General features: G+C 50.7%; 1 long non-coding RNA gene across 4 annotated transcripts in view; it reads right to left on the minus strand.

The window, feature by feature from the left end:
* Nucleotides 1–25544, minus strand: part of LOC142081206 (uncharacterized) — a 108559-nt gene that overhangs the window by 50532 nt on the left and 32483 nt on the right. For 3 of the 4 annotated variants that reach the window (XR_012673292.1, XR_012673291.1, XR_012673289.1), the window contains exon 3: nt 8899–8996. The exons of the other annotated variant lie outside the window; for it this stretch is intronic. This is a non-coding gene — a long non-coding RNA (uncharacterized LOC142081206). The remainder of the gene's footprint in view (nt 1–8898; nt 8997–25544) is intronic. 4 annotated transcript variants of the gene reach the window in all.

The raw sequence follows: 25544 nt of genomic DNA on the forward strand, positions 1-25544 counted from the left end.
GGAAAACACAGCAGGATTGGAATTCGCTCTGACTTTGGCAACACAACCCGAGCCTCAGCAGCCCGGGTGCTCTCCTGGGTGCCAGGGGAGAAGGCGTGGTGGGAAGGAAGGAGATTTTGGCCGGAGGGTGGGGGATCTGCAATCTTTGACCTCGGGAGGAACGAAGTCTCAATCCAGCTCGACACTGACACTCGCTTGCCTTCCGCAGGGATTCAGGGCAAGCTCAACACATGCTGAAGCATTCCGCTCCGATGGGAGAGCCGGGGGGAGGCATCTCCAGGTCAGTAGACGTTATGCACTTTGCTGGCCATGGATCCAGCTTAAAGCGCGTCACATCTATTGAGGGTTTTCTTCTTCGTTTCCACGCTTTAATAAGGCTATTTTAGCGTTTCTTACCTTAACAAGCTGAAGTCACAGAGGAGATGCTAAGAGATGCTTTCAACATGTCTAAAGAGACCAGAAGACGCCTTGCCGCATCTGACACGACGGTAACACCAGGTCCTCCCTCAAACCCGACAGCTGCGTACAAGTTTGTGGAGGGTAACCCACAGGGCATGGCATCGCACGGGCCTGCAGAAATAGGGACTTTCTCCTAGGAAATTGCTTTGGGGTGTTGGAAGGGTTTTGGGGGAAGCAAGAGATTTTGTTTATTTTGACCACGTAAATACGTAGACCCGCGGGATGAGTTTTTGACTTCACTGAACTCGGCCGTAGGCTACAGCAGATGGACACTGACGTCTCCTCAGCGAGTAATTTCCTTCCTCTTTAATAAAGGGAAAACATCCTTCTCCAGGATGGTAACCAACATGGTACCCAACACACGGACCTTAGTTACTGCTAAGTTACAATGAAGAACAACATCTGTAAAAGCATGTATATTAATTAAACTGCTGTTGATTAGAACTCATCAGTGACCCACGGTACACGGAGAGGAACCGAAACGAACGGGCAGGAGCATCGCTCGGGAGACGAGCGCAGAATGGCGCCGTGGCTGGCGGTCAGTGCTGCTTCACCCCGAGCAGAGTCATTTCTGACAGGCAAAGCGCGGGTTTTTTGCGAGACCCTTCCAAAAACGCTGCTTGGGAGCGGCCGGGCCCCCCGGCCCCGCTGGGCACGGGGAGCGAGGGAGGGCCGGGGTCTTGCCAAGCGCCTGCAACCCTCCTACACAAACAGACCCTGCAGCTGTCGCGGGGCGAAATAAATGACTTCCGGAGGGGACGGGGGATAAATGAATTCATTCATGCAAAAGTGAAGGGGACATTGTTTTCCTCCTCGGAAAAAAAAAAGATCCCCAACAACCTATATATTAAGGTATCAATGAACAACAAATTCATTCTGTTATGACACAGGAAATCTAAAACAGAATAGGCTGCAAAACAAACTCGATTTATCTTCGCCACACATGCAAAAGAAAAAATTTCTCTTGTTAGCTGTTCCGATTAGAGCGTTCTTTGACTGGCAGTTTTGGCTCACATGCCTCTTGACTAGCGCTTAGAATTCAAGCCACACATGGAGAATTTTTTGCCCGTGCTTTAGCGGTTGGTGCTAACTTCTTCGATTAAGATTGTTTCCTTAGGTTTAGCCTCTTCAGTGACAACGTGTGTACAAAACGCATTTAGAGCATATTTAAAATCAGGCTGCAGATGCACATAATCTCCGTCTTCCTGCATTACAAACAGGAGACATGGAGGTTTGGGGTTTTTTAAAAGGGAGAGGAATCACTCATTCAAAGACAAACCAAGCCTTTCGTTTTCACTTTGGCAACCTTCGTTTTTGTATTAAACAACAACAACAAAAAAAAAGGCAAAACTGAAACTGGCAACGCAGACCCAAACCAGACCAGGTACCACCTCCACCAGCCCCTCGCCCTTCCCTCCCGCGTGCCGGGGGACTGGAAGCCTCCAGCACTCCTCGGCTCCCTCCCCTCCCCACCTCCCGCCAGCAGCCCTGAGCCCGCCGGGGATCCCCATCGGCTCCACGACACATCTGGGCACACGTTTAGCCTGGGCGGACGCGGCATCCCCGGACCCGACCCCGGGAAGGACAGAGGGGCGGCGGGTGCTTCTGGTGCAGCATCGTCCGCTGCCGCACCCCTGGAACAAACGGGGCCCGTCCTGTCCCCGCAGCAGGAGGGGCAGCCACGGGCACCGGGCGAGACCTTCGCCCCGGCTCCTGCTGCCAGACAGCCCCTTGGCTCTCGGTACCTGCGGGGTCATCGTCCAGCACGGCAGCTCTCCGTCCCACCCGGCTGCCTTGCAGGGCTCTTCCCTCCTGCCCTCCCACGCGCCCCCTCAGCACCACAACAGGCCTGCTTTTCCGAGCCCACTCTGATTTTCTGTTCAACGCTATAAACCCAAAGCGTGGCCGAGAAACAAAGCTTGTATTGCTCTTATTTCTAAAACGTTTATGCTTAGCTATTTTCCCCAAGTAACATTAAAAAAAAATTTTAAAAAATGAGTGTAACGGGTCGATCCTGCTACAGAAGTGGAATTTGTACACTTGTACGCAGCTGCAAGAAGTGCTCATCTTGCTGGGGAATAATCTAAAAGGTTTTAATTAGGGAAAGCAACAATAAATGAAAGAACACGAGCTTGGATGAGAGCACTTGAAAGTAAAAATAACTCGGAAAGATGAGATACGTTTGTGCTTGGAGGGGAGATCTCCCTCCAGAAGGGCAGACATGAGCATTTTTTGCCCTGCCCAGCAACCCCGAAAGAAGGCACAAAGCATTCCCCGGCGCCAGCGTGCCTCCCAAATCAAAGGGGCTCTTTAGCAGAAGCAGCCCCGGCGATGCCCGGCGCATTAATGCGGAGCACATCTCCGCACCCATGTGCGGCCAAGCCAGGAGCCCACCCCTTCCGTCAGCTGGTGACTTCCTAAGCGTCCCGGACAGCTGCGCGTCTGTCCGCGCCACCCCGTCCTGCCCGGATTTCTGGGGACCGCCGGCTCCAGAGGGGGTCCCCGACAAAGGCAGGATGCACCCCCGGCGCCGCGCCAGGATGCGGCCGGGCTCGGGGGGCCGGGGCCAGGCAGCGCGGTCCTCCCCGGCCGCTTCTTTAAACCCATGTCACGCTCCCACAACAACTGCTCCTCTGTGCTTGTTTGAACTGTCCCTCCCAATTAGCGGTAATAAGTGACTCTGTAAAGATGAGCAAACACAGAGCATTCATTAGCCCCGGCGGCCCCCTCCCTCCCTCCCGGCCCGGCCGCCCCAGGAGATCCCCAGGGCACCGCTCCGCCGGCGCCCGGAGGATGCCGAGCGCATCTCGCCTGGCCTCAACGAGCGCCGGCAAAAGGCAAATTAATGACAAGTCGTTCGAAGAGTTTGCCTGAAATTATTTTATTCTGCCCATCTACCCAAGAATTGATTACTCTCGGCCTGAAAATATGTCCAAATCAATACGCTAAAGCTAAGAGCAAAAAAGACATGCTCTAGCCCCATTTATTTAATCCACTTTTTTGAGGAATGGCACATAATTTACCGGGTAGGAATTGCTAAGCCTTTCCAGAGCAAGGACTAATGACAAGCTGTGGGAAACCTGCGCCTCCATCCATCTCCCGGCCGAGCCGCGGGTCCCTGCGCCCACCGGCGATGACCTTGGCAACGGCCAAGTCCCCCGTGGTGCCAGGACGTGCCCTCCAGCCATCTCAGTGTCCCTGCCGGGCAGAAGACTCAGAGACGAGGCACATCGCTCGGGGTGCCAACCAAGGAAACAATTTCAACCCTCCCCTTCAGACGAGTATTCTTAAAACAAGAACAAAACCCCCAAACACCAAAAAGGACGACTGGCTGCCCGAGATGGCACACCCCACTTCATTCGTGTTTGCACATCTCGGACCATTTCCTCAGATAACGTGGCCTGCAGACAAATACTCGCTCCAGGCTATTAAAGCACAAAGCAAACATCCAAAACCCACCTAGAAACAGCCTCACGTGCTGTTCTACAGCAGCAAACTCTAGGAAAAAGAGCCACCCTGCAGCGATTGTGTGCACAGGTAGGGCAAGCATCCCACTCCCACTTGAGATAACTCCCGTCAGGCATCCAAAAACTGAGGTACCTTTTCAGAAAAGCAGGAGCACGCACCAGCATTAAAATCACATGAAACGACTGTCCAGGAGAGACGTGGGGCTCTACGACAGGGCCAGCTGTGCAGGCGGGCACTTTCTTACAATAGAACAAGAACGAATTTGGGAAGGGGACAGGCAGCGTGCAGGCAGGGTTGTTGGCTTTCCCTGCAGGCCTGGCTCTCGTATGGCAAGCTAAAACTACTCTGAAGTAAACGCTAGTTAGGGGGTGAGCTAAAAATGATGCTGCATGTACGCAACAGGAGCACTGAAATTACTTGTGCAACGCTTGTGGCTGGACTCATCATTAGCAGAAACACACATGCGTTCCCCAGAGTGCCTGAATTCAGATCCCAGAAATAAACGGCCCGAGGGACGCTTTGCAGGCCAACGACGTGCCATGTTGTCAGCGGGCTGAGACCCAGGTCTGGGGAAATTTCCGCACCACGTGCTGCTTTCCATAGAAAACGCTCCAAACCCACCTCGCAGATGACACGAGAGCCTGCTAACTGACCGGTGGAGCAGCGCCTGCAACGCACCCCATTGCGAACCCTCTGCGTGCTCCACAGGGTCCTGGATTTTCCACGGCATTAAACTCTATCACCCCTCAGAAAGCTTCACGGCAGCTGTCATCCTGCTTGAGGGGGTTGGACGGATGGGCTTCTCGCTGGAGACCATCAGTGCCGCTCTCGAGCCGTCGGTGGGTGAAGGACGAGGCACGAGGCAGCAGCCCTGCCATGCCCAGAGGGCAGAGCGGCGACCAGGGAGCACTGCTAGCCTGCGGGCTTGTCGTTGCTTGCCTGAAACAGAGGTGCGAGAGCCGCGTCTGTCACCAATGTGCAGAGGTATGGCAGCACGCCTGTATGTACACACACCTGTATGGACTCACACGCGGCTTCCCGTGGAAAGGGCAATTCAGATTGCTTTAAACAACTGAACTCAAGCCTTCCTACTTGCTACAACCCCTTAAAGCAAACAACTTTATGTAAAACAAAGAAATAAAGCAGCAGAGCATTGCAAAATCAAAATCCAGGGTTTGCCAGCTTCTCCTACCAGCTTGTAACCTGGGCAGACCCATTCCCCCCCGGGCCACGCTGGCTCAGGCTGGAGGCGGCTCCCAGCCGTCCCCTGGCCACGGGGCTGTCCCCGGTCTCGCATGGGACAGCCGTCGTGGCAACGACAGCCGCAGCAGCTGGCGTCAAGGGCAGGGGCTGCAAAAGCTGTGCAGCGTGCAGACAGCTGCGATCCTGCAGATGCCCGTGGGGCTGGCCGCCCTGGCTCCTCCGCAGCAGCCATCTCCCTTCAGCCTCTGGGCAGCCGCAGCAGGGAAAGAAAGTGCCTGTTCTGTCCGGGGGCTTCTGACGAGCACCCCCCTGCTGCTCCGCACAGCCCCTCAAGGGCATCATGTCCCCAAGCCCGTGGCAGTCCCGGGCTGGAAGAGAATTACTGTTGGCCCCATTTTGCAGATGAGAGACTCTGACCTGGGGAGATGCCAGGGCAGGAGAGGGAGCCCAAGGAAAGAGCAAAACAAAACGGGGCTTGAAGCAAGGCTTGTTGAACCCCAGCCCAGCTCCTCCGAGTCAGGGGAGGGGGAAAAAAAAAAGCAACTTTCTATTCTGAGAGAGACTGTCCGTGCTCTGCATCTCTGGCCCCGCAGCGAGCCCAGGGACACCTCACCAGGGATCACGTACGAGGGCTCAGCAGAGCCGGGGGAAGGGCTCCTCGCAGGGCGGTTGCAGCCCAGCTGATGCACTGCCTTCAGCTGCAGTTGGCTTTATCAGAGGGGATTTTTCTAGATTAAAAATGCTGGTTCTCTCCCATTCAGAGTGGGAACATTCATGAAAAGGGGTCATTCATGTTAAATTTGAGAGTGCTGGGTAGAAAAAAAAATTCAGCCCAGAAAACAACATCGCCTTTATTTTTCGGCACTCCTACCGAGCCCCCAGGAGCTCCTCCACGGGCGATGCACCTCCTGCAGCAGCCCCAGCCGGGGCTCGGCGCAGCCCACCCTGCGCCCACCCCTCCCAGCTGCGTCTGCACAGCGTTACCGGCACCGGGCAGGGAGGCCAGTCGTAAAGCCAGAAACGGCAGGGCTGGGGTACCGATTTCTTTACTCATCTCCCTTACATATTAACGGCACAAATCCCCGTATGTTTTATTATAACTAGTTTTATTACTCGATAAAATATTTGAAACAAAATAAATGGGTTTGTCAAACACTATATCTCCTCAAATAATAATGCACCAGCTTAAAAAGAAAAACAACCGACATTCATATTCTATTGCAAAGTTTTATTTCCCCTCCCCAGAGGAGAGGGAAGCAAGCATTTCCATTTTGAATTCAAATACTGTATAGGAATACAGTAACTATAGTTCTCAGAGGGTTTGTGCAAATGCCAGCAAAACAAACCCCAAATCAAATTTATTAGCTGGTGGAGATCTCTAACAATTTTACACAGTGACTGATAAAGCCGTCTGGGAATTCCTTTCAACATTAAGTGATTTAAAGCCCCTACAGAAACTTCATTGTCTGTTACAATATATAAGGAGTTTATCAGTATCAAGTAATGCTAGAACAGCAGCAATCGGGTTGTTTATTATTGCCAGTGTATGTTTTCTTTAATCTGGAAAGCTTACCAGGAATTCTAATATCCAGAGTCCTGCGGAGAACTATAAAGGGAGGAAGTGAAAATTAATTAAGAACCACAGTCTGTGTTTTAAAGGAACTATCTGTATTTTGATTGCAAGGTTGAGATGCTCACTTCTGCTGTAAGTGTGCTTGCAGAAAACGATACATATCTTATTCCCCCATTAGGATCAGCCATTAAACGCCCACAATCTGCTCAGCGCAGGGCACACGTGCACCCAGGACTCCCAGCCCTGCAGACCCTGCAGTTTTTGGACACAGCCAACTCCCACCAAAACAAACGGGTGCCAGACTCCGGCTGGTTTTGTGCTGCTGCTGCAGCGCCAAGCTGCTTTCTTGGGAAAGCCACCGGGAATGCAGCCCGGCTCCCGCTCCGGGCCGAGAAATGCCCTTCCCGAGGATGCCCGGGCGGAGGAAGATGAGGGCACAGCCGGTGCCCCCCGCGTCCCGTGCGCGGGGGAGCAGCGCAGCCCCGCCAGCTCCTTCGTAACCGTTTTTAAAAGCCAAACCAGAAATGCACAACTAATTGCCAGATTTTTATCACACACATTCATAACTGTGCCATTTGCATTTTAGCTGTTAAAATATCAGGGGGGATGTGTATGTATTTAATCAATCATCACAGCTTAAAGTCCTAAGTGAGAGAATATTTTTTGATTGTCTCTGCTTGTATCTAAACATTTCACAAACCCGACAGACAGTTCTTCATTTCAATTAGGGGAATGCTGATCGTTAGCTAACTAATAAGGACCAATTTTCTGTCACAACTATTTCCTAATTAAATTCAAAACAGAGATTTCTAACCCAGATGGTCAGTGATGCTACAGATTTGTTTAAATTTGGTATCACAGTAACAAACTACTAATTAGGGTTTGTAAATACACCAATTCCCTTATGACTTAGTTGTTAGTAATGCATACAACCGCTTTATTAAAGCACTAATTGTGTCTGGCTTTACTTGGGCCTAACACATAATCCACTTATCACATACTGGTACCAACTCATTTTGAAGGGATTATGAAAGAAATCATAAATGAGGTCTCGCATCCCGTTCCCCGGTATTGTTAATAAAGGTTTGGTGTCATATTTAGACTATTTTCTGCCTCTGATGGAGAGCGGCCCCGCAGCGATGCTGGTCTTCCGTTCTCCAAAGGGTATTTTATGAAAGAAGTTGTGGATACGGCTCCAGCGCCTAAAACAGGGCTTTCTGCCCCAGCCCTGCTGGTCAGCAAACCATCACATCAGCCACGCTCCTCCAAAGGCGCCCCAGCGTTTCCGAGAGCGCATTAGATCAACATCTACTCCCGGTTTATTTCCTGTTAAAGCCAAGCTTAGCACCTCCATGGGTCTGGGTCTTCCACAGGGGGCTGGCGAGACCCCCAGCCCTTCGCCTGAAGGCAACCGGAGACCTTCACGAGCACGAGCCTTCATCACCTTGGATGATGGTGAGAGGAGATGGAGGAGATCTCCCGGTGCCACCAAACCCCACCTGCCACGAGAGCTGGATCTCCTCTCGCCCTTGCAGAGGGACAGCCCTCCCCAAAAGGCACCCTGAATTTGATTTCGTTATCAAGAACGCGAATCGGCAACACGCCGCTGCCGGACCGCGCGGGCTGAACGCCCCTCGGCTGCCTTGGCTTTATCGAGTTCGCGTAAAGTAGGAAATAAATGATAGATAACTCTGAATTGCAAGGTTACGCAAACATGGAGGGGGTTTTAGAAGAATCCTATTAAACCATAAAAGAAAAGCATGGATGGTTTATCACATCACTAAGACCCAAGAATGCATTAATAAATAGAATAATAGATAATGAACCACAGAGTACAAGGCTAAACTATCAGCTATTGTGAGGATCCTGTGACAGTATAAACAATGAAGGGGAAGAAAAAGCTTTGTTGGTCTGTCACCAGAACCTTGTAGTGTATCTTTTATAGCCTATTTTTAATGAATTCACAGCACCTATCAGTTATTCTCTGCCCAAATCCCTCATTTTCCTCCCTCTTGAATGTAAATTCCCATGCTCCGCTCTTCCTTCACCATGACTTCCCCTGTTAAACTTTGGGTCTCCGTGGCTTTCAATAGCCTTTCAGCCGCAGCAAAACCCGATTTCTGCTTCTGCTTTCATATTTCCGAAGGGTTACTAGGATGTTAACAAAAGCGTTTTTTAATGCAAAGTAGAAGTACCTCTCAGCCCTGTTACATCCCTTGCTGCTTCTGCAACAGGAGCACGAGTAACCAGACAGGTCTAATTCGGCCCTCCGCGATGATGCCCACAGACACGCCTGCAAGAAAAAAAATGCAAAGCTGCTGCTGCTCTTGCTGTTTCCCAGCCTTCTGCAAATAACACTGAGAATTGTTGGAGGGGACTTAAAATTAATTCAAGAGATAGTACCCTCTTTGTAGACACTACTGAGACTCACTAACACTTTATTTTCATTGCACTGAGGTGTTTTTATCACAAAACAGGTACCCAGGATACATTTACTGTAGATTACTTTTATTTTTACTGCAGCATCGTTAGGTACAGAGGTCTAAGGATACAGGGGTGACCACAACAAGCTCAACTGCAGTAAAAAACCTCGGTCTTGCCTCCACTAGAATCTGAAATACTGATACGGTTTCCGTGTAAAAAACGCAAAGACTTTTTGCTGCTATGCTGGCAGCTTCGTGGTACTTGGTGCTGTACCAACATCTTGCACGACTACGTACGGTCTCAACAAGCCAGGCTGTCGGAGGGAGAAGAGGGGCCATGTTAAAGATGGGGAAAGTGGGCACAGCCAGACAAATGCCTGAAAATCCAAAATTTAGGTGGCAAACCCCGCCTGAAGAGAAAGGTCACCCGAGGAGCCTGCATTGGACCCAGGCTTTGAGGCTCACATTGGCAACTACTTTTAAGTCACTACTCCTCACATTTCCGAAAGATGCTGCAAGTAGCCATGACAAGCCAGACAGCTGCTGGTTTGCTCCTTACACTAAAAAAAGTGAATTAAGGAGACCTAAACAAAACCCAAGCACCAATCAGTAATTTGCATTTGCTTTTTGACTCTTCGCACCCGAGTTCATAGCAACATTTGATGCCTGTCCCAAGCGCATCCCGACGTGCTCCAGGGTGTCCTGCAGAAGGGTGCACCAGAGGGTCGCTGGCCCCGGGGACGGGGCAGTGACCACCTCTGCCTTGCGGAGGCAGGGAGGCGGCTGCCCTCGCTCGCAGGTGGAGCTCCCCGAGGAGCCTTTCTCCTGACCCCCGAGGAGGCAGAGAGCAGGCGGCTGCTCTGCCGGGAACACACTTCACACCGGTGAGGAGTACAGCCGTGTGCTCAACAGGCTCTGGAAATAAGTGGCAGTCAAATAAGTTTGCCACTCTTTGTCCCCCCCTTTCAATATCTAGCTTTGATCAAAATCCTTGGATACTCAAGTGGTTGTTGACTTAATGTAGTAATGAGACATAGCCTTAAGTGAGGCTATTTCCGTGCCCATTCAGCCTCTCCGAGAGCAAGAGATGCAGGAGGAAAAACCTCTCCTGGTCTCCACGAGCTGGAGACGGCTCGGCAGAGGCTGGAGCAGAGGTCTGGCTCCAACTACCACGAGATGCAGCAGGAGGATCTATGCGGTCTCAGCCACACGAGATGCGCCGAACTCATCTTCTTTCTGCGATACTGTCTTATTAGACCAGCACTTGATAACATCAAGAAATCAACTAAAAACACCTCCTCAGAAAGCAGCACCACCATGCTGTTCATCTCCAGAGCACCTCCAGAGATGGCCTAGGAGGAACCCATTTAGAAACCAATCCCGTTCCTTCCAGGTCTCAAACACATGATGCCACACCATCCCTCGAGGGAGCAATGTACTGCAGGATTTGGGCACTGAGGGTGCCTGGGCTGAAGCTGTGGACCTAGAAGTCATGCAACACCAGCCTCTCACCAGTGAAAGCCAGTACGTCCAGTTTCAGAGCGGAGCAGAGGGTTAAGCCCCATACACGCACTGATGAGGAGTGCTGCACACCAGTGAGGTGCACTGTGCAAGGACCAGCTCCAGTTTTGGCTGTGGTGCTCTGGACAATGCACAGAAACTGCCTTTTCAGCGGGCACACCTACAGTGTTCGCTGGCACAGAGGACAACCCCACGGCTTTGTCCCCTGCAGGTGACGGGGGACACGTGCCCTGGGCCACGGAAGCAGCGCCCGGCCAGCAGCACAGCCCTTCGCACGCTGCCTCGGAGGAAATCTGCAGCAAGGTTTTTAGATCTAGAGTTTTGAAATCCAAACTCATTTTCTCCCTCCGTGTACGCAGCTGGGAAAAGGAAGCAGAAAGCGGAAGGCACAGGTGAGGCGTCTCCAGGGAGGCATTTAACAAGCCAGCTTTATCGAAAGGAAAGCTATTGCGGTGCCTTCGGAGCACTGTGACTCGCAGCACAGAGCAGGACTGATGCTTCAATCGCACTTTGTCTTCCAGGCGGGTTCCCTTTCCCACCTTCTTTAATACAGCGAGCAAGCTCTAGTTTTGTGCTGACGCTGGGAAGCCAGACAAGGTTTATTCTGGAAGGGACAGCATACTCCACTCTTCGCAAGGGCATTTACCAATGCCACCACTGCAAGGGACGTGCCTCCTGCTCTGGGAGGTGACCCATGAAGTGGCTCTGCACCCCACATCTGGCTTTTAGTCTCATCCCTTGCAAGGCAACCCGCCCTAAGTGCCAGTCAAACTCCCGCTGGGGCCTGGATGCCAGCCACCATGGACACCATCGCTTCCTCCTCGAGACCACCAGCGAAGGGGGTGGCATCACCCCAAGGAGATGGGCAGGCTTTCTACGCGTTTACATCTCAGACCCATAAAACAGAAGTAGAAAAGCAAGGCAGGAGGGAGGGAAGAGTCCAGGAGCCTTGATAAAAACATCAAGCCCTGAGAAAGGTAAAAATTCTCAAACTGAGAGGGAGCAGCTCAGCCAATTAGGTTTTTAATTCCCCTCGTTATGCACAGTCAGTCAATAAATTCTGCACCAAGCAGCTGCTCTAATTCTTAAGCCCATTAAGCCCTACATCTGATAGGCGGGAGGGAGGGGCTGCCGGGGGGCACATACGGCACTCCTTGAGATATGAAACATTTCCTCTTGTGCATCTGGGTCACCCCCACCCAGCCCCACTCCTAGCGGATATTTTATGAAGCCAGCGAATAAGAATTTATATAAATATACATGCCAGAGACACACACAACACATATGGAGAGAATAAATAGGTAACTGAATTAGATGCGCCGAGGGATTTTTGTTGGTGCTCTGATAAAGCGGGAGAGCAGAGCCAGAGGGCTCAGGGGTGTCCCCAGGGGTGTCCCTCGAGCCGCAGCAGCACGTGCACCCTGGGAGGTGCCGGCGGAGGGAGCAGGGTGGCTCCCGCACCGTCGGACGCCCTCAGCCCCGACCCGACCCCAGCGCGAGCTGCGGGGGTCAGCACCCGCGCCAGCCTCCTGCCAGCAGCGCCCGGAGAGGTTTCAGTGCTCAACTTACCCCGTCTGCTGGGTCACCTATTTTGCGGCTGAGCCGAACCATGCCCTGGAAGAACCCATTTCCATCCTTTCCCGACGAAGGGCAGCAGAGGTAACCCATCACCTGCAGCCATGTCAGGAGAGACGTCTGTCTGGACAAGTCCTACCCCACGCGTGTCCCATGCGGTCCCCACCCTGCCCGCCGCAGCCTCCCACGGTCAGGGGCCATCTCAGAGGAGTGCTATCGCAACAACGCTGCCCAGCACGAGCGGGTATCTTGCCTCGGAGCTGAAAGGCAGGTGGAGAGACCATCGAAGACCCTCTTTGTCAGCCTTGCTGGTGCCTATGACTCAGAGACCCCCCTCCACTGCTATCAGAGGGCAGAAGGACATGGCCGTACCCATCTTCAGTTCCTTCCCATGCTTCGACCCAAGCTTCAGTGAAGCAATTATTCAGCCTGGGCTGCAGATGAGGCTTTTGCATCTCCACAGCAACGCACAGCCTTTTGGGGACAGGACAGTGACCTGCCCTCTCGCTCCCCAACCCACCTCCATTGAGGTGAAGCCACCACCCCTTCTCAGCAACACAGAGGTTTCCTCCTCACCCCCAGGACAAACCTGCACAAGAGTCAACCACCATCTGGCACAGCAGATAAATATCCCCAAAGAGCTAGCAGTGCCTTTAGAGCAACGGAGAAAACCCACCAGGCCCATCTCACAAGCACCAATGAAGCATGGGAGACTGCTTGGAAAGTCAGTAAGGGGAAGGACTGGGATGGGGCAACAGGATTTTGGTGTCTGAAGTGGAGGGAAAGGATCCCAAAGAGCTAGACAGGCAGCCAAGGGTGAGGAAAAACAGGATCAGAGGTGAAGGGAGGAAGAAAGTCACGAAGCAGTGAGGCAAGCCAAAGAGGGCTGAGATCTGACGCAGCAAGGGACCAGAAGCTACGGCAGCAATTCCCGGAGTGAAGGGGCAGATGGCTTCAGCGGTGGTATCCGACTGACTGCAGAGATGAAAGGCAGGAGAGAAAAAGGGAATATATTGGGAGTGGAAAAGCGTTCAGCAGCCGAGACAATTTTGCTTGTTAATTGGCAACCAGCTAACACATTAATTACAAAGTTACTGTATGGTCAAGAAAAAAAACTGGCAGCAGAACAATTTGTATTCCTTATGAAACACACTCCTTGCTGAACAGACCTTGCTTTTGAAACGGCTGCTTCTGCTGCCATTAGCATTCAGCACTTCAAGCGCCCAAAGTCTTGGGAGTCATCACAAAATGCAAATGAATATGACAGCAGCCGCATCCAAGCGAACCTGACAAGCAGCTTGAGCCGTGGACTCCCCCTCTTCCATGCTCTGGATTAAGCCACGGCCATCAAAAGCCTTCAACGAAAACTCATCTTTTTATGAGCACGGGGGTGCCGTGCCAGCCACATCACCCCACGCAGGCTCTCGGCTACAGAAACCTGACCGCAGCCGCGCAGGCAGCCTGGCTCCTGGCAGGGCTTCCACTAACGACGGCGGGTTTTGTTACACAGCAAGAAACACACTGGCTAAATCATCTGCTAACTACTTAGAACCCTGACCCTCGAAGACATTTTCACACTCGGCACCCATTAATAGGAATGGGAACCTAAATATTTCTGGAGTTTGGACCTGGCTTCTGGGATTAAAAAAAGCAGTCCCACTTTTAGCTGTTGAGTCCTTACTAATCTCAGATTAGTTTGAAAGATTAATCGCAGGGCGTGTGCATCTAGCAAAAATTTATTCTTTATTCATCTTAGATAAAAATATGAAAAGAAGCTACCCCCTGTAAATTGCACACCCACTGCACAGCAGGAAAACAACAGTCCTTCTGCATCGGTCGTCTTTCCCCGCCAGCACGAAAAGGCACTAGACGAGTAAGCAGCAACAAACCCTTAAGCTTTAGTCAAGGCAAGGAGCATAAATGAAAGTTTGCTCGACTTCTGTGAAAATATAGGCTGCAAAGAGGCTGTTACTATAATCCTATCCAGCCTAAAAATGTAATTTCCTCACTTCGAAGGCTGGTTGGAGCTGCTATTCATGTTTCAGCCCCCAGCCAAAGCCCGATCCTTCGCCAAAGGCAGTTTCTAGACTGGAAGTCAAACACGGGTTTTATTGTCGGGAATCAAATGGAGCCATCGGCATGTGCTGAAAGTTGCAGCAATCAAAGCCTTCCCGCGGCGCCGCGCTATCTTGCGCCCGCCACACGGCTCTTGAAAGGCAGAAACACAACGTTGGTTGGAATCAAAAGACCAAGTCGGGGGCCTGGAAGCCTGGCCGGCCGCAGCAAAGCCCCCAGACTTTCTCCACGCTGCGTTACAGAGCAAGCGCAGCCCTCTCCACCCCTCCAAACCTAACAGCCGCAGGGGAAGCATGGCGAACTCCAGTCTGCTGGACAGCTACTACCAGCAGTGCCTCCATTTATCTCAAATGAAAGTATTTCACTTTCCCCTGAACTTTCCAGCAGCTGAAGTCTGTCGGTGTACTTTTAGTTAAAAACCCAGTTCTTGCAGCTGCCTTCCTAAAACCCCCTCAAGTTTTACAAAGGCTGAAAAAAATTGATTTTTGTTTTTTTTTTGGCTGCTTGAGAAGAACAAGACTTGGAAAGGGACCTCTGAACTGCTGCTTTGCCTTCCACAGGCACCACAGAAAGCTGCCAGGCAGGGCGGGAGCAGTCATGGACCCCCATCCCATTAAACCAGCAGTCTGATGTAGAGGCAGCAAAACACCCCACTGAGGAATTACAGCCCTGTTACAGTAGGGCTCCTGGCCCCTCTGCGCATGTAAGGCTCTTTCCCATCAGGAGATACAGAACAGATAATTACTTAAAATATTTACATGTTGGAGCTTTGATTTACCCTCTCCCTCCAGCGTGATTAGCATAGTCACTGGATGATGGAAAGGATCCTAACGACTCTTAAGCACTGATGACAGCCTCCTTGGAGGCACCTCCTCTCCCCGAGCTTTGCAGAGGGATGCTGTAAGGGTCACCCTCTGCTGCAAAGGTGAAGGGGGTGCCGCTGCAGGTTGGGGGACTCTAAGGGTCCCAGTGGCCCAAGCAGCCGCCTCTTGACCATGCATTGGCACAGCTGTAGGGGAGGTGATTTCCAGCGGCTGTGAGCCATACCAGCACATTTTGCAGGCAGCAGTTTGGGAACAACAGCAAAATCATCTCAGATTCATTCCAGATGCAACACTGTTGTTACTGGAAGGTGTTTGGCCTTAAAGTTCTGTTTGGTCTTCAGGAGGGGGGGTTTGCTATAGGAGCACACACAATTCACCTGACAGGTCAAGCGAATTTTTAAGTCTTCACCACAGAACACCAGCATGTGCTAAAAGGGATCACGTAAATTAGCACCAAACCCGTTGCCTTGGGAAATCAAGATTTCTTGATGATCACTACCACTGCGGAGGCACTAAGTCTACATCAGCAGCCAGCCGCAGGAAAGCCACTCTCCAACCCACTCCATGCAGTTAATGAGATTCACCATAATTAGCTCTGTAAGAGATGTGAAACTAAAATGGAACTAGTCACTGAATCAGTAAATAATTATTTTTCTGCTTTCTTCCTTTTGGTTCTCATGTTGCTGGAGTAAGCATCGATTTTACGCTTGAAATGAAATGGCATACATCTTGCCTCTGCGAGCACGCAGCCCGACAGCCTGCGCAGGGCGGAGGTGTTCAGAGGTGGGTCACGCAGCACCGCGGGGTCTACCCGAGGAACGGCCAAGCCTCGGACACGCACCTGCAGAGCCCAGAAAGCCTCAGAAAAGAGCTTGTGGGATCAAAGCTCCTTACAATATTTTGCACTTGGCTGGTAAATTTGCCGCCCAAATGTGTTAAAGAACAAATCCATCTTACGAATTACAGATGCGGAGGTGCCAGGGCAGGTGAACCAACCCGTCACGCACACGGAACCGGCAGCTCCTCGGTCAAGGCAGGCGCAGACCAGCCTCTGGGAGCTGACATCTGCTGCAGAAATCCCTTCGCCTGGGCGTCTGAACCTGGGGGCTCCCGCAGCCGAGGGGGGAGCGGCTGCCCAGGCAGCACCGAGCTGTGGGATCGCAGCGCACGCAAAGGGGGAGCGCCCAGCCTCCGCTCCAACGGGTACCGTGCCCACACTGTGCAGCCAGATTTTTGCATGTTTATTGCAACTCCTGTAAACAGCATAAGCTCGCTAACAACAGTACAGATCAGCAGTCGCTGCTCCAAGTAAATTAGAAGTGGCATTACTGTAATCAGATTATTTGCCATCCCTCCACCTTGTAGATTGAGACAGATTTTGTTACCAACCTGGCCAGGTTTGCCCGCTCATTTTTCAAACTCTAGCAAGTTTATACAGAAAGGAGGGTCTGCAGTGCTAGGTACATATTCAGGACTAGTAGAAAATGGTTTTAAAACCTTAGCAAGTTTGTCAAGGCCAGCTTATTCAATGTAATTAGTCATCTTAAGAGCTGTCCTTTCTCACCAAAGATGCTCCCCAGAGGTCTCTGCCCCTTCAGAGCAGGGTCACACACTGAGCTGGTGCTCGGCACAGTGCAGGGGTAGGACACGAGCAAGCCCCAGGAGCCTGCGGAAGCGAAGCCGTGGGAGGCAGTCACCCCAGGGGGACCCGAAACTTCCCAGGGGCAGATGCTGTTTCGGTGCTTTCCCCTCCCCGCTGCGCCAAGAGGTGAAACCCTTCGTGACCAGAGGCAGGTACCACTTCTCTTTAAGAAGCTGCACTACAAGAGTTAATTACAAAAAATTACAGGTCTCCTCCCTTGCCTTACGTATTTCCTCCACAAATCAGCTGACAATACGATGCCTCCTGCAGAGGCATCTCCATATTGCTGGCCCCAAGAACACAGGACTCTGGGATCAGCCTTTCCCCTCCCAAACCATTGCATCCGCTGAAAAGGAATGATTATACAGGTTGGCTTCTCTCACTTGCCATCTGCGGTTTGAACTTGAAGCTCTCAATTTCTTCTCACTTAATTCCTGATGCCCGCAGTTGAAAGTTCGAATTCGAGACGAAGATCACTTAACACTACAAATCTGAAAAATATACCTCAAAAGACCTATGGCTGTGGTTACAAGAGTCAATAGTCCAAATCTTGACTTGTAATACTCACCACTTCACTTGTGGTAGCAGCACAGATTTGAGCATAGAAATATCTCTCACTTCAGATTACTGAAGTTCATAATTTATCAGAAAATCGGGTTCCTGGTGGTCATTAGCATTAATTATTCTGAAATGCCCCACCCCTGGAGAAGAGGAAGTGAATCAAGTTGCTGTGATACACCAAGCAATTCACTGATACAGTATCTGCCTGTCAATTAGCCGTCTGCAGCAGAGAGCATTTTAATTAAATAGAACCAAAAAACTCTTTTGAAGTTCTAAGCAAATAGCCAGCAAACAATTGTCGAGGACAGTTCAAATGCATCTGTGCACTCGCTGTATAATAGTCCTGCGGTATTACACTGCTGTTGATTATGATAAACGAAGCTAGAGATCAAAAGGAACAATAGTCTGTAATCAAGGATATCTGCATAACAGTTTTCCTGAAGGATGTTTGTGCAGGTGAGAAAGGAGTAAAGCATTGTTTCATCAAATGGTAATTTCCCTGTATCTCAAAGAATGAATCCCATTTGCTAGTCAGGGCATAATTCAATTAAAGGGGAGAATCCTATGAGAGGGAATGAAATCTATCTGTTTGACTGGGATGCTGCAAATCACACCAAGAAAGAAAGTGGCATTTGGTCCTGACATTATGATTTATTTCCCACTCGGTATCTTATAATTCCTACAAGATAAGCCAAGACTAGAAATTATCATGCGTACATGGGGGTTGCGTCTGATCCTCTCCATTTTCTCTCCTCAACGGCAGGACTGCATGTTTCAACCTTATCTTTTAAGAAGCCAGTAAATATTTTCCACAGAGGCAAAGCAACTCTTGGCTCCGCACCCAAGGCGCGATCAGCCGGTGTCAGCCCACCCCACGGACGCAGAGGAGATTACGGGGCTGCTCAGAGCCACGCCGAGGAGATCCTGCCCATGCCCCTGCCCACCCCACTGCTCGGGGCACCTGGGGAGCTCTGCTGACTTCACCCTGGACTCCTCATAGAAGCATTAAGGTTGGAAAAGACCTCTAAGATCGAGTCCAACCGTCAACCCAACACCACCATGCCCACTAAACCATGTCCCTAAGCGCCTCATCTACATGTCTTTTAAATACCTCCAGGGATGGGGACTCCACCACCTCCCCAGGCAGCCTGTCACCTGCCTGTTCCAGCAACCCTGGGCCAGACCCCAGGCTCCCGAGCCTTGGGCTGAGCAGCACCTTCCTCTGAGGAAGACCTTCCTCTCTAGAAGTTGGCAGCTCACCAGCAGCACTGCTGGGTTTGGACATGAGCATCCATCAGTACAGCTTTGACCTTGCTCACAGCTTGCACCCATTAAAACGCTGCTCAGAGACAATGGGAGACAAACTCCTCTGCTCCTCTTTGCTCTTCAGATGTCTCAAACATTGAGCCAGGTCCAGCATGGGACCGGAGGGCTCCGCTGCCGGGCCCTGATCCCAGGCTGGGCTCTTCCCCCCGCCCCACTCCCCGAAATCCACACCCCCCCTTTCTTTCCCCAAGAGGGTAGAGATACACCAAAGGAGCACTTTGCTCAATGAAGGTGTCTTTCCTACTACAGGCAAAAAGTCCCCATAGGAAAGCTCAGATGATTTTTCCCTCTCAGCTTGCCATCAGCACCAGATGCCCTCAGCAGCAACGACTTAGAGCTCTGCAGGTTCTCCTGGTGTTTGAAGCATCCTCCAAAGGCAAAGCGCCCATGAGGCAGGCCTAGGCTGCTTCGTTCCAGCTGGTGTGGGAGTGGAGTGTTACCTCTCTGCACAAGGCTGCATTTGAACCCCCAAAATTCCCATGAGTAACTTGAACAGTTATGGATTGCTAGGAGCAGTCAAGTGTGAGACTCCCACCCAGTGTCCAAAATTCAAGCAGTGATTGGGAACAGCCCCGTTTCTGCTCTTGCAGCAGACGAGCAGTGACTTTGCAATTTGGGTCTACAGCAGAGACCTCATTTTCACCACAATTCATAAATCCACCAATAACCGAGTATGCCATACTCTCGTCAACCCTCCCGCTGCTAAACCCGTACGGGTGGAAGCCAAACAAAAAGAGTGAATATAGCCAACCTGACCACCGTTAAGAAATAAGTTCAAGCGAATATTTGCCAGCTGAGAGCAAGGCAAGTTTCCTACAGCCGCGGCAGGACCGGGTCTGCTTGAGGACTGCGCCCAGCAGCAGGACTGGAGCTCGCCGAGCTCTCTGAGGCTGAAGAGTAAAGATCAGCAGTAAAACTCCAACACAAGCTCCACCGACTCCAGGCCACCATCAACCACTGAGGTTCCAAAAGGACACATCATCCTCCTCAGACTCCCCGAACAGCACTTGTCTCAGATGGGCTCGGGTAAGAAGTCAGAGCCCCCGTTAATGGCCTTGCACACATCACGGGTTTGAGCCCCGCCAGGCTGGCTAGCTGGGGACGTGCCCTCAGCCCTGCGGAGACCTGCACATCAGCAGGAGGAAGGGGGGCGCGGGGGGTGCCAGCCACCCCCTCCCAGTGGGTCCTGAAGCCTGGCACCGCGCTCTGATGTGCCGGGGGGTGCAGAGGGGCAGCACCTCCAGAAACACCTGCGGCAGGCGCCCATCCCAGCTACAAGAAAAGGAAAAGCCTACTCCCGGGCCCCCCGGCCCCCGCTCCAGCACAGCCTGCCAGCCCGCGGGGCTCCCAGCACAGGGAAGCCCTCAGCAGCTAGGAAGTGGCCAGATAAGGCTGTCAGCCACCCTCGCCGGGCAAGGGCCAGGCTCGGAGCCCTGCTGCGGTGAAGCACCGTCGCCCGTGCCGGCCACGCTCAGCCCACCTAGCCTGCCCGCATTTTTCTCTCCTCCCTCGGCACCAGGCTTTAAGGGAACCTCGGCTCATCTCCTTGGCCACCAGCAGGAATGCCCGGGAGGGGGGATGTGTTTTGATGCCTTTGCCCTCCTCGGTAAGGATGTCAGGCACCCCTAGTCTGCTAACAATTCGTGAATTCATTAGTCTGGCTAATGTAGCTCATTTCTTTTGCTGTTTATTTCACAGCCGCCTTTTTCACAGCAGCGGGGAGAAGCCATGCACAGTATTCCCAGCCACACTTGGTTACCTTCAGAGAGATTTTTAGTTAATTGACCCTCCTCCTCCTCCCAATTTGCTTTAAGGATCTTAAAATCTCCCCCTTCTTGCCATCAGGGGAGCATCTTTTCCTCTCCAGGCCCTTGCTAACACTCCAAACACCCGAGCACAGGTAAACAGACATTTATCCCGGCCTGTCAGCAGGCAAGAAAAGCTAATTAAAATAGCTGTAGTACTGCTGTGTGGTATTGCAGTTCTCTGCAAACGGATCAGAAAGCCGTTTGGCCAAAAATAAGTTGTATTTGAATTTATATTTTTATTTTATGCAGTCCCCTTTACTCCTACTCCCCATAACATCTCTAGTTATCATAAAAATGTCACCGCTCCACATAAGTCTCTTCTCATTGCCTCAGACTTTCCCGAGGAGTCGTATGCCCATACAAACTGCCTGATTTGCAAAGCCCTCTTGTTGAAGCCTGTTTTCTCCTAAGTGCACTAAGAAATTTATTAAACGATGCTTCCAGCTCTGCTTGGTGTGAACAGACAGGCTGGGGACGCTGCAGCAGAGGAAAAGCCACCCCAATACGAATCGGAGGAAAAGATAATTTTGAAAATCATCTTGTGCTTCACATTTCACCCCCGCGCCGTTTCCCTCAATCGCTGCATAAAGAGCACTTCCCGGAGGTCAGCGGCAATGAACCACAGACTTGCATTTTGCTCGGTACGCCGGGAGATGCGGGCGTACCAAGTTACTTGAAGTTTTACTCCTGAACCGAAAGTTAATCTAAACTCGAGAACAAAAGTATTCCTATTCATCCTTGCATGTCAAGGATTACAACTATCGCAAGTGTTTTCTATTATCGGCTTGTCACTTTCTCAGCTGCTTAATCTCCTTCTCTGCTGCCGGCTGCCTCCCTCCCACCAGCTCTCCCACCGCTCCCGGCGATGCTCAGCCCAGCGGGCCGGCTCCCGGGCCAGCCCGCGCGGGGCGGCCGGTGGTCCCTTCGGCTCCTAACGGGTCATCACCGCGGCCACACACCAGCCTGACCCCGCCGCCCCGCGGGCAGGGAGGCAGGACCAGCACAGGGCCTTTGCACGCCGCCCGGCACCGCCGGGACCCCAGTGGGTCTCTGGGACCCCCCGGGCGCCCGCAGCAGCCCGGGCTGTTCCCCAGGAGCAGCCCTGCCCGGGGGGACACGGGAGGAGCCGCCATGGAGCCGGGAGAAAATGCGGCGTTTCCCTTGGGAAACAGCCAAGACCCTGCTCACCCCATCCTCCAAAACGCTCCACATCCAGAGGTGGGACCTCTTCCTTCTAATCACTGGGCTTCAACCCTGCCAGAGAGGCAACCCCCGCCAAAAATAACTCCAATATCTAAAACCTTTTACCGACAGACTTTTGACAGACATGGATATCTAGCAACACGAGCAAACGCAAGCGCTGCGGATCCAACACACATGGTTTCGGCCATCTCGTTCTGATCTCCAAACACCTTTCTGTAATTAAGGTTGCCCTTTCCACAGAATTTATAACATTCATCTGCTGACAAAATAAGGCAAAACCCGTGAACAGCTGGTTTTAAAACACACGGAGTGTTTCGGGAACTTAGGCACCAATGCCACACACGCGAATAGACGGTGACAAGCGGGTGCTGTCACAGCAGCCAGCACCGCAGCATTATTTGCCCATCAGCCCCTGAAAGCCATCGCCATGACCTGGGAAAGAGACAGGAGACGTTTAACACATGACTTGGATGAAGTCACCGCCGAGCATCGTTATCTCGGAGTGAAAGAAAAACAGTTTGTTTTTTAAACCTTCAGCAGAGGAATTCAGTGTTATCTCCTGGCTGACACAAGAAATCTTAATGCAGCTATTATCTGAGAGCAAACTGATTTTGTAGTTTGCAAAATTAATAGTATTTAGCCCGCTAGTTTCCGTAGTAACCAGCCCAGCCATCCATCCCTGCCTGCGACAAGGTCTCTTAAGCATTTCACATAGTACTTATCCATTTTCTTGCTCTCACCTCGCTCTCACCTTTACTTTCAGCACAGAATGCAACACAATCCACTGCCACTAAAGACTAGGCTGAGAGTCAGATTAAAATTATCCCTGTTTGCCCTGACCTCTTTTCTCTGCAGGTGAGAGTGTCCCCATTCAGCAGCTAAATGAAGCAGAAATGATGGAGTGTTTGTTTTCCCTGACTTTTCCTCAGCTTGCCAGTAAATTTACAGCCACGAATATGAAGTGTTAATTTAATGTTCCCACTGAGCATCTCATTGTCAACAAAGGCTTCAAACCATAAGAGAGGAAAAGGTTAGCTCATGCAGAAAATGACCCTTATGGTTTGATTGTCTTCTGGTCCAGACTAGCAGCAAGCAGAAAGCTAAGGGCTTTGACTTCCAGCTTAATGCATTTGATGGCAATAAATGGAACCTCTCTACCTCCGCGCAAAGAATCACCTGTAATGCTCACTTATTTGTCTGTGCAGGCAATCTCCGCAGCACCAAAAGGGAAGCGGGCCTCTCTTCTCGCTCCCACAACTAATTTGACAGAACCGAAAAGTTAAACCCTTCATTATCCCAAACTTAAACGGAAGGGGCTTGCTCGCTGGAGATTACAACAGAACATTAATGGTGGCATGAACCATGAAATTGCTTTCTTCACCTGGTGCTTCAAAACTTTAAGGCGACGTGCAAAAAAGTTCTTCCAGCAAGAAGTCACACAAGGAAGAAAAAAATTAAAGTTTAAATAATCAAAAGCCTTTTTGGACTTTTTGTGTCAGAATTATACATGCAGAAGGCTTTACTCCCAGCCCACTTAGTTCCCTTATCTGGTAAAAGGAGCTTAGTACTTGCTGTAAGTAATGTTTACAGAACTCATTTACAGATCAACCAGAGCATGAGCGAGAGTGCCACAGCATGCTTTTTACTAAACTAACCCTGTTTGGTATCTTTAAAAAAAATGGAACCCTGATGGTGTTGTGGAATAGTATATAAAAATTAAGAAAAGACTCAAATATCAGAAATTTTTTTCTGACAGCTAAAGCCAAGCTTGGAAGCAAGATGGAGATAATACGTGCTTACACATACAGAGTTGGACTACTCAATGAGAAGACAAGTTAATTCAGCAACTTTTTTGTACCCTTGCAAAACCCACTAATTAAATTGCCAATTTCACAGGCTGCTTGCATTCATTCTGAGTATGACCACGCTGGTGTTTTTCAAAACAATTAATAGGAATTATTCTAATACATCAAAGCCATCCGTCACGTTAAGTTAACTGGTCATTTACTTATTATGAACCCCCGGGTTCTGCGTTACCAGGAGAAACGCGCCCCGACGCCTCGCGCCCGGGCAGAGGCAAGGCGCTGCGAGCGCGCACGCTGCAACACCCCCGCTGCGCCGCAGGGCTTGGGCGTTTGATGTGCCAGGCACTTTAACGCATTTCAGCGCGTCCAGCAAGGCATCGCAGTTGACTGAACCAGAAAAGCCTGAAAGCAAATCGGCGCGTACAGTATCGAAACTGCCGGCTTTTTGTCCTCCCTGATCCCACAGCGCTCCCGTTCATCCCACGGATAGCCCCTTCCCAGCAACATCAGGCACGGGCCCCAACCGCGGCACCACGACGTCGCACGCAGAACCGAGACCCCCACGGAATGGGACGACGGGACCAAGCAAATGGCATCCAGGCCCAAACTGGCAGGCTTGAAAATCCAGATGATGGCTGCTTTCTAAATTAAGTTCCTTTTTAAAAAGCCAGCTTTGCAACATCTGTGTTTCTAAAACTAAGCAAAAACCTCTAGTAGTAGCCAAAACGTAAAACAAACATCCCAGCCCCACCCAGAAACTATTAACTTAAAATCCACAAAAATGTTTTTCTATGAGCACAGAACACAGGTACATTTTGAAAGCCCTATATTCAGACATGACTTAATTTGCGTTAAGCCTTCTGCATTGCTATCGTTTTGACTTCCATATCCCACTCGTATTCAAATACCTAAGTAGAAGAAAATTTCACAAATCGTCACAGCAGTCTTCCAGCCCCTCCCTCCCCTGTACCAAGGCAGACAGGTATTTCAGAGGTCAGACCTGAAGCACTGGGGTTTCATAAGGACCTAAATCACCTAAATGAGTTTCTCTAACTCATCTGACTGACTGTTCTGCTCTTGGGAAGCAGCCCTCCGTGTCCCACATGAACACCATTGAATCCCGGCCCCCGGAAAGCCAAGCTGCTTAGGTGAAGCTGATGGCTCTTGTAGGGACATAAAAACATTCACAAGTAACAGTGGAAACTGAATTCAAAAAGTCGCTTTTAATTGCATTTCCTTCGCTAATAAACAGGCACAGAATTAGGCATATTCAATGTGTCCCCTTTTTTTAAAGGGCCCACAACAAATATAGGCGTGTTTGAAGAGAGACAGTTGCTTTTAGTTAAAAATGTATTATTCGGTGTGTGCCAAGGTGTGTTTAGAAACACCATGCTAGAGCTCACTAACGTGATACACAAACCCACCCTGCCTTTGGTAACCATTTGCCGGTCACATTGTCAGTTAACAGTAGTCATGTTGAAAGCAGCAATTCATTCTCTACAGTCCTTTCTTAACACAATTTTCAGCCTGCAATTTAGATGATAGGAAAATTACAACCCTGCTGCACTATATTATGTGATATAAATGTTATCGCAATTAAGCCAATGAGGAAAAATCCCAGAAAACAAAGATGTTTAGTTCATGCTTTCTCCTGATTCTTTCCCCAGAACTCAAGCAGTTGTCAAAGGGTAGAAAGGAGCAAGAAGTGCTTCCATTAGTAGAAGGTGCCTGCAAACAGCAGGAGCTCAGAAGCAACACAAACCCATGACATGTTAGGGAGTTGGGAGAAAAAAACCAAGAAGTTATTTGCCTAGGGCATATATATGAGTGAGAACAGGCACTATCTGAATAATTAGGCACAGCCAAAAGTGGTCCAGATATCCAGGCATCCTTCTGGCAATGGAATAAGACATGCTATGATACCCCAGTGGGGATTTCCCACCAACTACGCTAGAGATTTTCACTCCTCGTGTTCTCAGCATCCACCCAAGGTTTCCTTCTTCCAGCCACAGCTCCAAATGCCTCTGAACTTTCTGCACTGGAGGGTTTTTATGTGTCTGGAACGCACAAGCCCAGG

The sequence above is a fragment of the Calonectris borealis genome, chromosome 3, assembly GCF_964195595.1.
Source record: "Calonectris borealis chromosome 3, bCalBor7.hap1.2, whole genome shotgun sequence".
Lineage (NCBI taxonomy): Eukaryota > Metazoa > Chordata > Aves > Procellariiformes > Procellariidae > Calonectris > Calonectris borealis.